The 14,029-nt window shown below is 35.2% G+C and overlaps 1 non-coding gene across 1 annotated transcript; it reads right to left on the bottom strand.

Moving 5' to 3' along the window:
• Nucleotides 1–732: 732 nt before the first annotated feature.
• On the bottom strand, nt 733–839 carry LOC139846263 (small nucleolar RNA R71). The gene has a single exon (XR_011758990.1). It is a non-coding gene; the product is annotated as a small nucleolar RNA R71 (small nucleolar RNA).
• Nucleotides 840–14,029: the final 13,190 nt, after the last annotated feature.

Below are 14,029 nucleotides of genomic sequence, written 5' to 3'. Positions count from 1 at the left end.
TATCTTTATAACTAATAGGATATTCAGTGAATGCACCGAGCAAAACGTTCACCACCTTTCATACGTTCACCTCCTGTAACTCGATCAAGACATCTAGCCAACATTGTCGCCGTTGATTTTTCTTTAGAATCGTCATCTAGTCGACCAAGTACTCCAATTCAAATTTCCGATAATCCATTTTTTGAACCCGACCTCACAATTGAGAATTCGGAGGATATTCAGGGATAATTCAGAGATCCTGAACCACTAATCATTCATCCTGAATCAAAAATCACTCATCCAAAGATTGTCGAGGAAGATACCATTAAATCAGAATCCTCTAGTGATTCAGATTCAATAAACTCAATCATGGAAAATCCGGAACCTCTAAGTATGGAAGACCGAATGAGGACTAAACGCACTGGCCAAGGTCATGCCATTACTCAACCAGACATTAATGCACCAGATTATGAAATCAAAGGACAAATCCTACACATGGTAACTAATCAATGGCAATTTAGTGGTGCGCCGAAGGAAGATCCAAACAAATATCTTCGTACCTTTAATAGGATCTGTACTCTATTCAAAATCAGAGAAGTTGAGGATGAACAGATCTATCTCATGTTATTTCCCTGGACTTTAAAGGGAGAAGCCAAAGATTGGTTAGAATCGTTACCTGAAGGAGCGATTGACACATGGGATGTTTTAGTTGAAAAATTTCTTAAACAATTCTTTCCGGCATCTAAAGCTGTGAGACTTCAAGGAGAAATTGTTACGTTCACGCAAAAGCCAAATGAAACTTTATATGAGGCGTGGACAAGATTTGAAATGTTGTTGAGAGGATGTCCTCAACATGGTTTAGACACTTATCAAATAGTACAAATATTCTATCAAGGATGCGACATTACTACACGAAAAGACATCGACATAGCAGCTGGTGGTTCCATTATGAAGAAAACCGCAACTGAAACTTACAAAATTATTGATAACACTGCTTCCCACTCACATGAGTGGCATCAAGAAAAAGACATCGTTAGATCATCTAAAGCGGCTAGAGCCGATTCTAGCCATGACTTTGATTCCATTTCTGCAAATTTAGATGCTTTCGAAAGACGAATGGAAAAGATGACTAAAGATATTCACGCAATACGAATTAGTTGTGAACAATGTGGTGGACCACATTTGACAAAAGATTGTCTCAGTATTGAACAAACAATGGAACAATGAGAGAATGTTTCATACATGAACCAAAGGCCTGGAAATAATTATCAAAGTAATTATCAACCGCCAAGACCAAACTACAATCAAAATCAGAATTATAACTGAAATATTCCATACAACAACCAACAAGGTCCTAGCAATCAACAAGTATCTAACAATACTTACAATCAGCAAAGACCTATTTTTCAAAATAAACCACCACAAACCGATGATAAAAAGCCAAATTTAGAAGATATGATGTCAAAGCTAGTTGAATCTCAAACGCAGTTTTTCATATCTCAAAAACAAACCAATGAACAAAATGCTCAAGCATTTAGAAATCAACAAGCTTCAATCCAAAATCTGGAACAAGAAGTAAGTAACCTAGCAAGGTTAATAGGTGAAAGAAAACCGGGAAGTCTACCTAGCGATACAAATGCTAACCCCCGAAATGAAACAGCAAAAGCCATTATGAAATGTCCCGTTCTTATTGATTAAAAACGTTCCATATTAATTGATTTCGTTGCGAGGTTTTGACCTCTATATGAGACGTTTTTCAAAGACTGCATTCATTTTAAAACAAACCATAACCTTTATTTCATCAATAAAGGTTTAAAAAGCTTTACGTAGATTATCAAAAAATGATAATCTAAAATATCCTGTTTACACACGACCATTACATAATGGTTTACAATACAAATATGTTACAACAAAATAAGTTTCTTGAATGCAGTTTTTACACAATATCATACAAGCATGGACTCCAAATCTCGTCCTTATTTAAGTATGCGACAGCGGAAGCTCTTAATAATCACCTGAGAATAAACATGCTTAAAACGTCAACAAAAATGTTGGTGAGTTATAGGTTTAACCTATATATATCAAATCATAATAATAGACCACAAGATTTCATATTTCAATACACATCCCATACATAGAGATAAAAATCACTCATATGGTGAACACCTGGTAACCGACATTAACAAGATGCATATATATAAGAATATCCCCATCATTCCGGGACACCCTTCGGATATGATATAAATTTCGAAGTACTAAAGCATCCGGTACTTTGGATGGGGTTTGTTAGGCCCAATAGATCTATCTTTAGGATTCGCGTCAATTAGGGTGTCTGTTCCCTAATTCTTAGATTACCAGACTTAATAAAAAGGGGCATATTCGATTTCGATAATTCAACCATAGAATGTAGTTTCACGTACTTGTGTCTATTTTGTAAATCATTTATAAAACCTGCATGTATTCTCATCCCAAAAATATTAGATTTTAAAAGTGGGACTATAACTCACTTTCACAGATTTTTACTTCGTCGGGAAGTAAGACTTGGCCACTGGTTGATTCACGAACCTATAACAATATATACATATATATCAAAGTATGTTCAAAATATATTTACAACATTTTTAATATATTTTGATGTTTTAAGTTTATTAAGTCAGCTGTCCTCGTTAGTAACCTACAACTAGTTGTCCACAGTTAGATGTACAGAAATAAATCGATAAATATTATCTTGAATCAATCCACGACCCAGTGTATACGTATCTCAGTATTGATCACAACTCCAACTATATATATTTTGGAATCAACCTCAACCCTGTATAGCTAACTCCAACATTCACATATAGAGTGTCTATGGTTGTTCCGAAATATATATAGATGTGTCGACATGATAGGTCGAAACATTGTATACGTGTCTATGGTATCTCAAGATTACATAATATACAATACAAGTTGATTAAGTTATGGTTGGAATAGATTTGTTACCAATTTTCACGTAGCTAAAATGAGAAAAATTATCCAATCTTGTTTTACCCATAACTTCTTCATTTTAAATCCGTTTTGAGTGAATCAAATTGCTATGGTTTCATATTGAACTCTATTTTATGAATCTAAATAGAAAAAGTATAGGTTTATTGTCAGAAAAATAAGTTACAAGTCGTTTTTGTAAAGGTAGTCATTTCAGTCGAAAGAACGACGTCTAGATGACCATTTTAGAAAACATACTTCCACTTTGAGTTTAACCATAATTTTTGGATATAGTTTCATGTTCATAATAAAAATAATTTTCTCAGAATAACAACTTTTAAATCAAAGTTTATCATAGTTTTTAATTAACTAACCCAAAACAGCCCGCGGTGTTACTACGACGGCGTAAATCCGGTTTTACGGTGTTTTTCGTGTTTCCAGGTTTTAAATCATTAAGTTAGCATATCATATAGATATAGAACATGTGTTTAGTTGATTTTAAAAGTCAAGTTATAAGGATTAACTTTTGTTTGCGAACAAGTTTAGAATTAACTAAACTATGTTCTAGTGATTACAAGTTTAAACCTTCGAATAAGATAGCTTTATATGTATGAATTGAATGATGTTATGAACATCATTACTACCTTAAGTTTCTTGGATAAACCTACTGGAAAATAGAAAAATGGATCAAGCTTCAACGGATCCTTGGATGGCTCGAAGTTCTTGAAGCAGAATCATGACACGAAAACAAGTTTAAGTAAGATCATCACTTGAAATAAGATTGTTATAGTTATAGAAATTGAACCAAAGTTTGAATATGATTATTACCTTGTATTAGAATGATAACCTACTGTAAGAAACAAAGATTTCTTGAGGTTGGATGATCACCTTACAAGATTGGAAGTGAGCTAGCAAACTTGAAAGTATTCTTGATTTTATGTAACTAGAACTTGTAGAATATATGAAGAACACTTAGAACTTGAAGATAGAACTTGAGAGAGATCAATTAGATGAAGAAAATTGAAGAATGAAAGTGTTTGTAGGTGTTTTTGGTCGTTGGTGTATGGATTAGATATAAAGGATATGTAATTTTGTTTTCATGTAAATAAGTCATGAATGATTACTCATATTTTTGTAATTTTATGAGATATTTCATGCTAGTTGCCAAATGATGGTTTCCACATGTGTTAGGTGACTCACATGGGCTGCTAAGAGCTGATCATTGGAGTGTATATACCAATAGTACATACATCTAAAAGCTGTGTATTGTACGAGTACGAATACGGGTGCATACGAGTAGAATTGTTGATGAAACTGAACGAGGATGTAATTGTAAGCATTTTTGTTAAGTAGAAGTATTTTGATAAGTGTATTGAAGTCTTTCAAAAGTGTATAGATACATATTAAAACACTACATGTATATACATTTTAACTGAGTCGTTAAGTCATCGTTAGTCGTTACATGTAAGTGTTGTTTTGAAACCTTTAGGTTAACGATCTTGTTAAATGTTGTTAAACCAATGTTTATAATATCAAATGAGATTTTAAATTATTATATTATCATGATATTATCATGTATGAATATCTCTTAATATGATATATATACATTAAATGTATTTACAACGATAATCGTTACATATATGTCTCGTTTCGAAATCATTAAGTTAGTAGTCTTATTTTTACATATGTATTTCATTGTTAATACACTTAATAATATATTTACTTATCATTTAACATAATTAACCAAGTGTATCAATATATTAATATGATTCATATGTACCTAGTAAGACGTTGTTATAACGATAATCGTTATATATATCGTTTTCGAGTTTCTTAAATTAATAGTCTCATTTTTATGTATATAACTCATTGTTAAAATACCTAATGAGATACATACTTATAATAAAATCATGTTAACTATATATATAACCATATATATGTCATCGTATAGTTTTTACAAGTTTTAACGTCCTCGAATCACCGGTCAACTTGGGTGGTCAATTGTCTATATGAAACCTATTTCAATTAATCAAGTCTTAACAAGTTTGATTTCTTAACATGTTGGAAACATTTAATCATGTAAATATCAATCTCGATTAATATATATAAATATGGAAAAGTTCGGGTCACTACAGTACCTACCCGTTAAATAAATTTCGTCCCGAAATTTTAAGCCGTTGAAGGTGTTGACGAATCTTCTGGAAATAGATGCGGGTATTTCTTCTTCATCTGATCTTCACACTCCCAAGTGAACTCGGGTCCTCTACGAGCATTCCATCGAACCTTAACAATTGGTATCTTGTTTTGCTTAAGTCTTTTAACCTCACGATCCATTATTTCGACGGGTTCTTCGATGAATTGAAGTTTTTCGTTGATTTGGATTTCATCTAACGGAATAGTGAGATCTTCTTTAGCAAAACATTTCTTCAAATTCGAGACGTGGAAAGTGTTATGTACAGCCGCGAGTTGTTGAGGTAACTCAAGTCGGTAAGCTACTGGTCCGACACGATCAATAATCTTGAATGGTCCAATATACCTTGGATTTAATTTCCCTCGTTTACCAAATCGAACAACGCCTTTCCAAGGTGCAACTTTAAGCATGACCATCTCTCCAATTTCAAATTCTATATCTTTTCTTTTAATGTCAGCGTAGCTCTTTTGTCGACTTTGGGCGGTTTTCAACCGTTGTTGAATTTGGATGATCTTCTCGGTAGTTTCTTATATAATCTCCGGACCCGTAATCTGTCTATCCCCCACTTCACTCCAACAAATCGGAGACCTGCACTTTCTACCATAAAGTGCTTCAAACGGCGCCATCTCAATGCTTGAATGGTAGCTGTTGTTGTAGGAAAATTCTGCTAACGGTAGATGTCGATCCCAACTGTTTCCGAAATTAATAACACATGCTCGTTGCATGTCTTCAAGCGTTTGTATCGTCCTTTCACTTTGCCCATCAGTTTGTGGATGATAGGCAGTACTCATGTCTAGACGAGTTCCTAATGCTTGCTGTAATGTCTGCCAGAATCTTGAAATAAATCTACCATCCCTATCAGAGATAATAGAGATTGGTATTCCATGTCTGGAGACGACTTCCTTCAAATACAGTCGTGCTAACTTCTCCATCTTGTCATCTTCTCTTATTGGCAGGAAGTGTGCTGATTTGGTGAGACGATCAACTATTACCCAAATAGTATCAAAACCACTTGCAGTCCTTGGCAATTTAGTGATGAAATCCATGGTAATGTTTTCCCATTTCCATTCCGGGATTTCGGGTTGTTGAAGTAGACCTGATGGTTTCTGATGCTCAGCTTTGACCTTAGAACACGTCAAACATTCTCCTACATATTTAGCAACATCGGCTTTCATACCCGGCCACCAAAAATGTTTCTTGAGATCCTTGTACATCTTCCCCGTTCCAGGATGTATTGAATATCTGGTTTTATGAGCTTCTCTAAGTACCATTTCTCTCATATCTCCAAATTTTGGTACCCAAATCCTTTCAGCCCTATACCGGGTTCCGTCTTCCCGAATATTAAGATGCTTCTCCGATCCTTTGGGTATTTCATCCTTTAAATTTCCCTCTTTTAAAACTCCTTGTTGCGCCTCCTTTATTTGAGTAGTAAGGTTATTATGAATCATTATATTCATAGATTTTACTCGAATGGGTTCTCTGTCCTTCCTGCTCAAGGCATTGGCTACCACATTTGCCTTTCCCGGGTGGTAACGAATCTCAAAGTCGTAATCATTCAATAATTCAATCCACCTACGCTGCCTCATATTCAGTTGTTTCTGATTAAATATGTGTTGAAGACTTTTGTGGTCGGTATATATAATACTTTTGACCCCATATAAGTAGTGCCTCCAAGTATTTAATGCAAAAACAACCGCGCCAAATTCCAAATCATGCGTCGTATAATTTTGTTCGTGAATCTTCAATTGTCTAGACGCATAAGCAATCACCTTCGTTCGTTGCATTAATACACAACCGAGACCTTGCTTTGATGCGTCACAATAAATCACAAAATCATCATTCCCTTCAGGCAATGACAATATAGGTGCTGTAGTTAGCTTTTTCTTCAATAACTGAAACGCTTTCTCTTGTTCATCATTCCATTCAAATTTCTTCCCTTTATGCGTTAATGCAGTCAAGGGTTTTGCTATTCTGGAAAAGTCTTGGATGAACCTTCTGTAGTAACCAGCTAGTCCTAAAAACTGGCGTATGTGTTTCGGAGTTTTCGGGGTTTCCACTTTTCAACAGTTTCTATCTTTGCCGGATCCACCTTAATACCTTCTTTGTTCACTATGTGACCGAGGAATTGAACTTCTTCCAACCAAAATGCACACTTTGAAAACTTAGCGTACAATTCTTCCTTCCTCAATACTTCTAACACCTTTCTCAAATGTTCACCGTGTTCTTGGTCATTCTTTGAGTAAATAAGTATGTCATCAATGAAAACAATGACAAACTTGTCAAGGTATGGTCTACACACTCGGTTCATAAGGTCCATGAACACAGCTGGTGCATTAGTTAAACCAAACGGCATGACCATAAACTCGTAATGACCGTAACGTGTTCTGAAAGCAGTCTTTGGAATATCATCTTCTTTCACCCGCATTTGATGATACCCGGAACGTAAGTCAATCTTTGAATAAATAGATGAGCCTTGTAGTTGATCAAATAAGTCGTCGATTCTCGGTAGTGGGTAGCGGTTCTTGATGGTAAGTTTGTTCAACTCTCGGTAGTCGATACACAACCTGAATGTACCATCTTTCTTCTTGACAAACAAAACAGGAGCTCCCCACGGTGATGTGCTTGGTCGAATGAAACCACACTCTAAAAGTTCTTGTAATTGGCTTTGCAGTTCTTTCATCTCGCTGGGTGCGAGTCTGTAAGGAGCACGAGCTATTGGTGCAGCTCCTGGTACAAGATCTATTTGAAATTCAACGGATCGATGTGGGGGTAATCCCGGTAATTCTTTCGGAAATACATCGGGAAATTCTTTTGCAATGGGAACATCATTGATGCTCTTTTCTTCAGTTTGTACTTTATCGACGTGTGCTAGAACAGCATAGCAACCTTTTCTTATTAGTTTTTGTGCCTTCAAATTACTAATAAGATGTAGCTTCGTGTTGCCCTTTTCTCCGTACACCATTAAGGGTTTTCCTTTTTCTCGTATAATGCGAATTGCATTTTTGTAACAAACGATCTCTGCTTTCACTTTTTTCAACCAGTCCATACCGATTATCACATCAAAACTCCCTAACTCTACTGGTATCAAATCAATCTTAAATGTTTCGTTAACCAGTTTAATTTCTCGATTCCGACATATATTATCTGCTGAAATTAATTTACCATTTGCTAATTCGAGTAAAAATTTACTATCCAAAGGCGTCAATGGACAACTTAATTTAGCACAAAAATCTCTACTCATATAGCTTCTATCCGCACCCGAATCAAATAAAATGTAAGCAAATTTATTGTCAATAAGAAACGTACCCGTAACAAGCTCCGGGTCTTCCTGTGCCTCTGCCGCATTAATATTGAAAACTCTTCCGCGGCCTTGTCCATTCGTGTTCTCCTGGTTCGGGCAATTTCTAATAATGTGGCCCGGTTTTTCACATTTATAACAAACTACATTGGCATAACTTGCTCCGACACTACTTGCTCCGCCATTACTCGTTCCGACACCATTTGTTCCTTTCGTTCTATTAACCCCTGGTCCGTAGACCTCACACTTCGCCGCGCTATGACCATTTCTTTTACACTTGTTGCAAAATTTGGTGCAGAACCCCGAGTGATACTTTTCACACCTTTGGCATAGCTGCTTTTGATTGTTGTTGTTGTTGTTGCGGTTATTATTGTTGTTGGGATGATTGTTGTAGTTGCTGTTGTTGTTGTTGTTGTTGGGCCGTTTGTTGTAGTTGCGATTGATGTTGCGATTGTTGGGATAATTGTTGCGATTATTGTTGTAATTGCTGTTGTTGTTGTATTGGTGATTCTTATCACCGTTTTCCTCCCACTTTCTTTTGACTTGCTTCACATTGGCCTCTTCAGCAGTCTGTTCTTTAATTCTTTCTTCAATCTGGTTCACTAGTTTGTGAGCCATTCTACATGCCTGTTGTATGGAGGCGGGCTCGTGTGAACTTATATCTTCTTGGATTCTTTCCGGTAATCCTTTCACAAACGCGTCGATCTTCTCTTCCTCATCTTCGAATGCTCCCGGACACAATAGGCACAATTCTGTGAATCGTCTTTCGTACGTGGTAATATCAAATCCTAGGGTTCGTAACCCTCTAAGTTCTGTCTTGAGCTTATTGACCTCGGTTCTGGGACGGTACTTCTCGTTCATCAAGTGCTTGAATGCTGACCACGGTAGTGCGTACGCATCGTCTTGTCCCACTTGCTCTAGATAGGTATTCCACCATGTTAACGCAGAACCTGTGAAGGTATGCGTAGCGTACTTCACTTTGTCCTCTTCAGTACACTTACTTATGGCAAACACCGATTCGACCTTCTCGGTCCACCGTTTCAATCAGATTGGTCCTTCGGTTCCATCAAATTCCAAAGGTTTGCAGGCAGTGAATTCTTTGTAGGTGCATCCTACACGATTTCCTGTACTGCTAGATCCAAGGTTATTGTTGGTATGTAGCGCAGCCTGTACTGCGGCTATGTTTGAAGCTAGAAAAGTACGGAATTCCTCTTCATTCATATTCACGGTGTGTCGAGTAGTCGGTGCCATTTCCTTCAAAATAGTCAAATGAAACAAGTTAATCATACAGAATATTAAGAGTAGTTAATAGTATTTCGTAGCATAATATGAACTCATTTATAAAAGCTTTTTCTTCATATTAGCGTTTTATAAGTTTAAATTCGGGTAGTACCTACCCGTTAAGTTCATACTTAGTAGCTAATATACAATTCAACTACTGCAATTCTATATGAAAAACTGATTATAATAATATTTCGTGTTCAAACTTTTACACAATATTTTACAAACTTACAATACCACTTATTTTACATATAGCATGAAATATAGCACACAATAAATTTGATACAAGATGGTTGTGAAGATAATTATAGCTAGTACACAAGTCGTTCAGCAAAGGCAATAAAGACACGTAATTCATACCTCCAGAAACAAGTCATGCATTCTGGTTTTACTAGGATTACTTCCCATCCTTGGTCTTGTGGAACATAACCGTTATGGCCGTTGATAAGACAGCGTGTTGTAACGTCGTCAAAGGGATGAGGGTTACGTAATGTCCAACAGTTCCGTAACAATCTAAAAACCTCATTTCTTACCCCAATTACCGACTCCGTCACTTGTGGGAATGTTTTGTTTAATAGTTGTAGCCCGATGTTCTTGTTCTCACTTTGGTGAGAAGCGAACATTACTAATCCGTAAGCATAACATGCTTCTTTATGTTGCATGTTAGCCGCTTTTTCTAAATCACGAAGTCCTATATTCGGATACATTGAGTCGAAATAATTTCTTAACCCGTTGCGTAAAATAGCATTTGGGTTCCCCGCAATATATGCGTCAAAGTAAACACATCGTAACTTATGGGTTTCCCAATGTGATATCCCCCATCTTTCAAACGAAAGCCTTTTATAAACCAAGGCATTCTTGGAACGTTCTTCAAATGTCTTACAAACTGATCTCGCCTTAAATAGTTGTGCCGAAGAATTCTGACCGACTCTAGACAAGATTTCATCAATCATGTCTCCGGGTAGGTCTCTTAAAATATTGTGTTGTCTATCCATTTTGTGTTTTTATACTGTAAAATAGACAAGAGTTAGATTCATAAAATAAAATAAAAAAATACTTATTAATACAAGCAATTTTTACATATATCTTAAAGCATAAGCACACTATATTACATATATTACACCACACGAATACAACTATCTTATTCCGACTCGCTTGTTTCTTCTTCTTCGGTTTTGGTTCGTTTTGCCAAGTTTCTAGGGATATATGATGTTCCCCTAATATGAGCCGTCGTTTTCCATATTGGTTTAGAAAAACCTGGTGGTTTAGAGGTTCCCGGGTCATTGTTACAACTTAAGGACTTCGGGGGTTGACGATACATATAAAGTTCATCGGGGTTGGAATTAGATTTCTCTATTTTTATGCCCTTTCCCTTATTATTTTCTTTTGCCTTTTTAAATTCAGTTGGGGTAATTTCTATAACATCATCGGAATTCTCGTCGGAATCCGATTCATCGGAGAATTGGTAATCCTCCCAATATTTTGCTTCCTTGGCGGAAACACCATTGACCATAATTAACCTTGGTCGGTTGGTTGAGGATTTTCTTTTACTTAACCGTTTTATTATTTCCCCCACCGGTTCTATTTCTTCCTCCTGTTCCTCCTCTTCCGGTTCTGATTCTTCTTCCGGTTCCGACTCTTCTTCCGGTTCCTCTTCGGGAACTTGTGAATCAGTCCACGAATCATTCCAATTTACATTTGACTCTTCATTATTATTAGGTGAGTCAATGGGACTTGTTCTAGAGGTAGACATCTATCACATAATATCAAACGCGTTAAGAGATTAATATATCACATAATATTCATATGTTAAAAATATATAGTTTCCAACAAAATTTGTTAAGCAATCATTTTTCAAGTAAACACGGTCGAAGTCCAGACTCACTAATGCATCCTAACAAACTCGATAAGACACATTAATGTAAAATTATGGTTCTCTAAGACCAACGCTCGGATACCAACTGAAATGTCCCGTTCTTATTGATTAAAAACGTTCCATATTAATTGATTTCGTTGCGAGGTTTTGACCTCTATATGAGACGTTTTTCAAAGACTGCATTCATTTTAAAACAAACCATAACCTTTATTTCATCAATAAAGGTTTAAAAAGCTTTACGTAGATTATCAAAAAATGATAATCTAAAATATCCTGTTTACACACGACCATTACATAATGGTTTACAATACAAATATGTTACAACAAAATAAGTTTCTTGAATGCAGTTTTTACACAATATCATACAAGCATGGACTCCAAATCTCGTCCTTATTTAAGTATGCGATAGCGGAAGCTCTTAATAATCACCTGAGAATAAACATGCTTAAAACGTCAATAAAAATGTTGGTGAGTTATAGGTTTAACCTATATATATCAAATCATAATAATAGACCACAAGATTTCATATTTCAATACACATCCCATACATAGAGATAAAAATCATTCATATGGTGAACACCTGGTAACCGACATTAACAAGATGCATATATAAGAATATCCCCATCATTCCGGGACACCCTTCGGATATGATATAAATTTCGAAGTACTAAAGCATCCGGTACTTTGGATGGGGTTTGTTAGGCCCAATAGATCTATCTTTAGGATTCGCGTCAATTAGGGTGTCTGTTCCCTAATTCTTAGATTACCAGACTTAATAAAAAGGGGCATATTCGATTTCGATAATTCAACCATAGAATGTAGTTTCACATACTTGTGTCTATTTTGTAAATCATTTATAAAACCTGCATGTATTCTCATCCCAAAAATATTAGATTTTAAAAGTGGGACTATAACTCACTTTCACAGATTTTTACTTCGTCGGGAAGTAAGACTTGACCACTGGTTGATTCACGAACCTATAACAATATATACATATATATCAAAGTATGTTCAAAATATATTTACAACATTTTTAATATATTTTGATGTTTTAAGTTTATTAAGTCAGCTGTCCTCGTTAGTAACCTACAACTAGTTGTCCACAGTTAGATGTACAGAAATAAATCGATAAATATTATCTTGAATCAATCCACGACCCAGTGTATACGTATCTCAGTATTGATCACAACTCCAACTATATATATTTTGGAATCAACCTCAACCCTGTATAGCTAACTCCAACATTCACATATAGAGTGTCTATGGTTGTTCCGAAATATATATAGATGTGTCGACATGATAGGTCGAAACATTGTATACGTGTCTATGGTATCTCAAGATTACATAATATACAATACAAGTTGATTAAGTTATGGTTGGAATAGATTTGTTACCAATTTTCACGTAGCTAAAATGAGAAAAATTATCCAATCTTGTTTTACCCATAACTTCTTCATTTTAAATCCGTTTTGAGTGAATCAAATTGCTATGGTTTCATATTGAACTCTATTTTATGAATCTAAATAGAAAAAGTATAGGTTTATAGTCGGAAAAATAAGTTACAAGTCGTTTTTGTAAAGGTAGTCATTTCAGTCGAAAGAACGACGTCTAGATGACCATTTTAGAAAACATACTTCCACTTTGAGTTTAACCATAATTTTTGGATATAGTTTCATGTTCATAATAAAAATAATTTTCTCAGAATAACAACTTTTAAATCAAAGTTTATCATAGTTTTTAATTAACTAACCCAAAACAGCCCGCGGTGTTACTACGACGGCGTAAATCCGGTTTTACGGTGTTTTTCGTGTTTCCAGGTTTTAAATCATTAAGTTAGCATATCATATAGATATAGAACATGTGTTTAGTTGATTTTAAAAGTCAAGTTAGAAGGATTAACTTTTGTTTGCGAACAAGTTTAGAATTAACTAAACTATGTTCTAGTGATTACAAGTTTAAACCTTCGAATAAGATAGCTTTATATGTATGAATCGAATGATGTTATGAACATCATTACTACCTTAAGTTTCTTGGATAAACCTACTGGAAAAGGTAAAAATGGATCAAGCTTCAACGGATCCTTGGATGGCTCGAAGTTCTTGAAGCAGAATCATGACACGAAAACAAGTTTAAGTAAGATCATCACTTGAAATAAGATTGTTATAGTTATATAAATTGAACCAAAGTTTGAATATGATTATTACCTTGTATTAGAATGATAACCTACTGTAAGAAACAAAGATTTCTTGAGGTTGGATGATCACCTTACAAGATTGGAAGTGAGCTAGCAAACTTGAAAGTATTCTTGATTTTATGTAACTAGAACTTGTAGAATATATGAAGAACACTTAGAACTTGAAGATAGAACTTGAGAGAGATCAATTAGATGAAGAAAATTGAAGAATGAAAGTGTTTGTAGGTATTTTTGGTCGTTGGTGTA

This window comes from Rutidosis leptorrhynchoides, chromosome 4, assembly GCF_046630445.1.
Source record: "Rutidosis leptorrhynchoides isolate AG116_Rl617_1_P2 chromosome 4, CSIRO_AGI_Rlap_v1, whole genome shotgun sequence".
Classification (NCBI taxonomy): Eukaryota; Viridiplantae; Streptophyta; class Magnoliopsida; order Asterales; family Asteraceae; genus Rutidosis; species Rutidosis leptorrhynchoides.
Note: the sequence above shows the minus strand (reverse complement) of the source record. Positions and strands in the feature narration are given on the sequence as shown.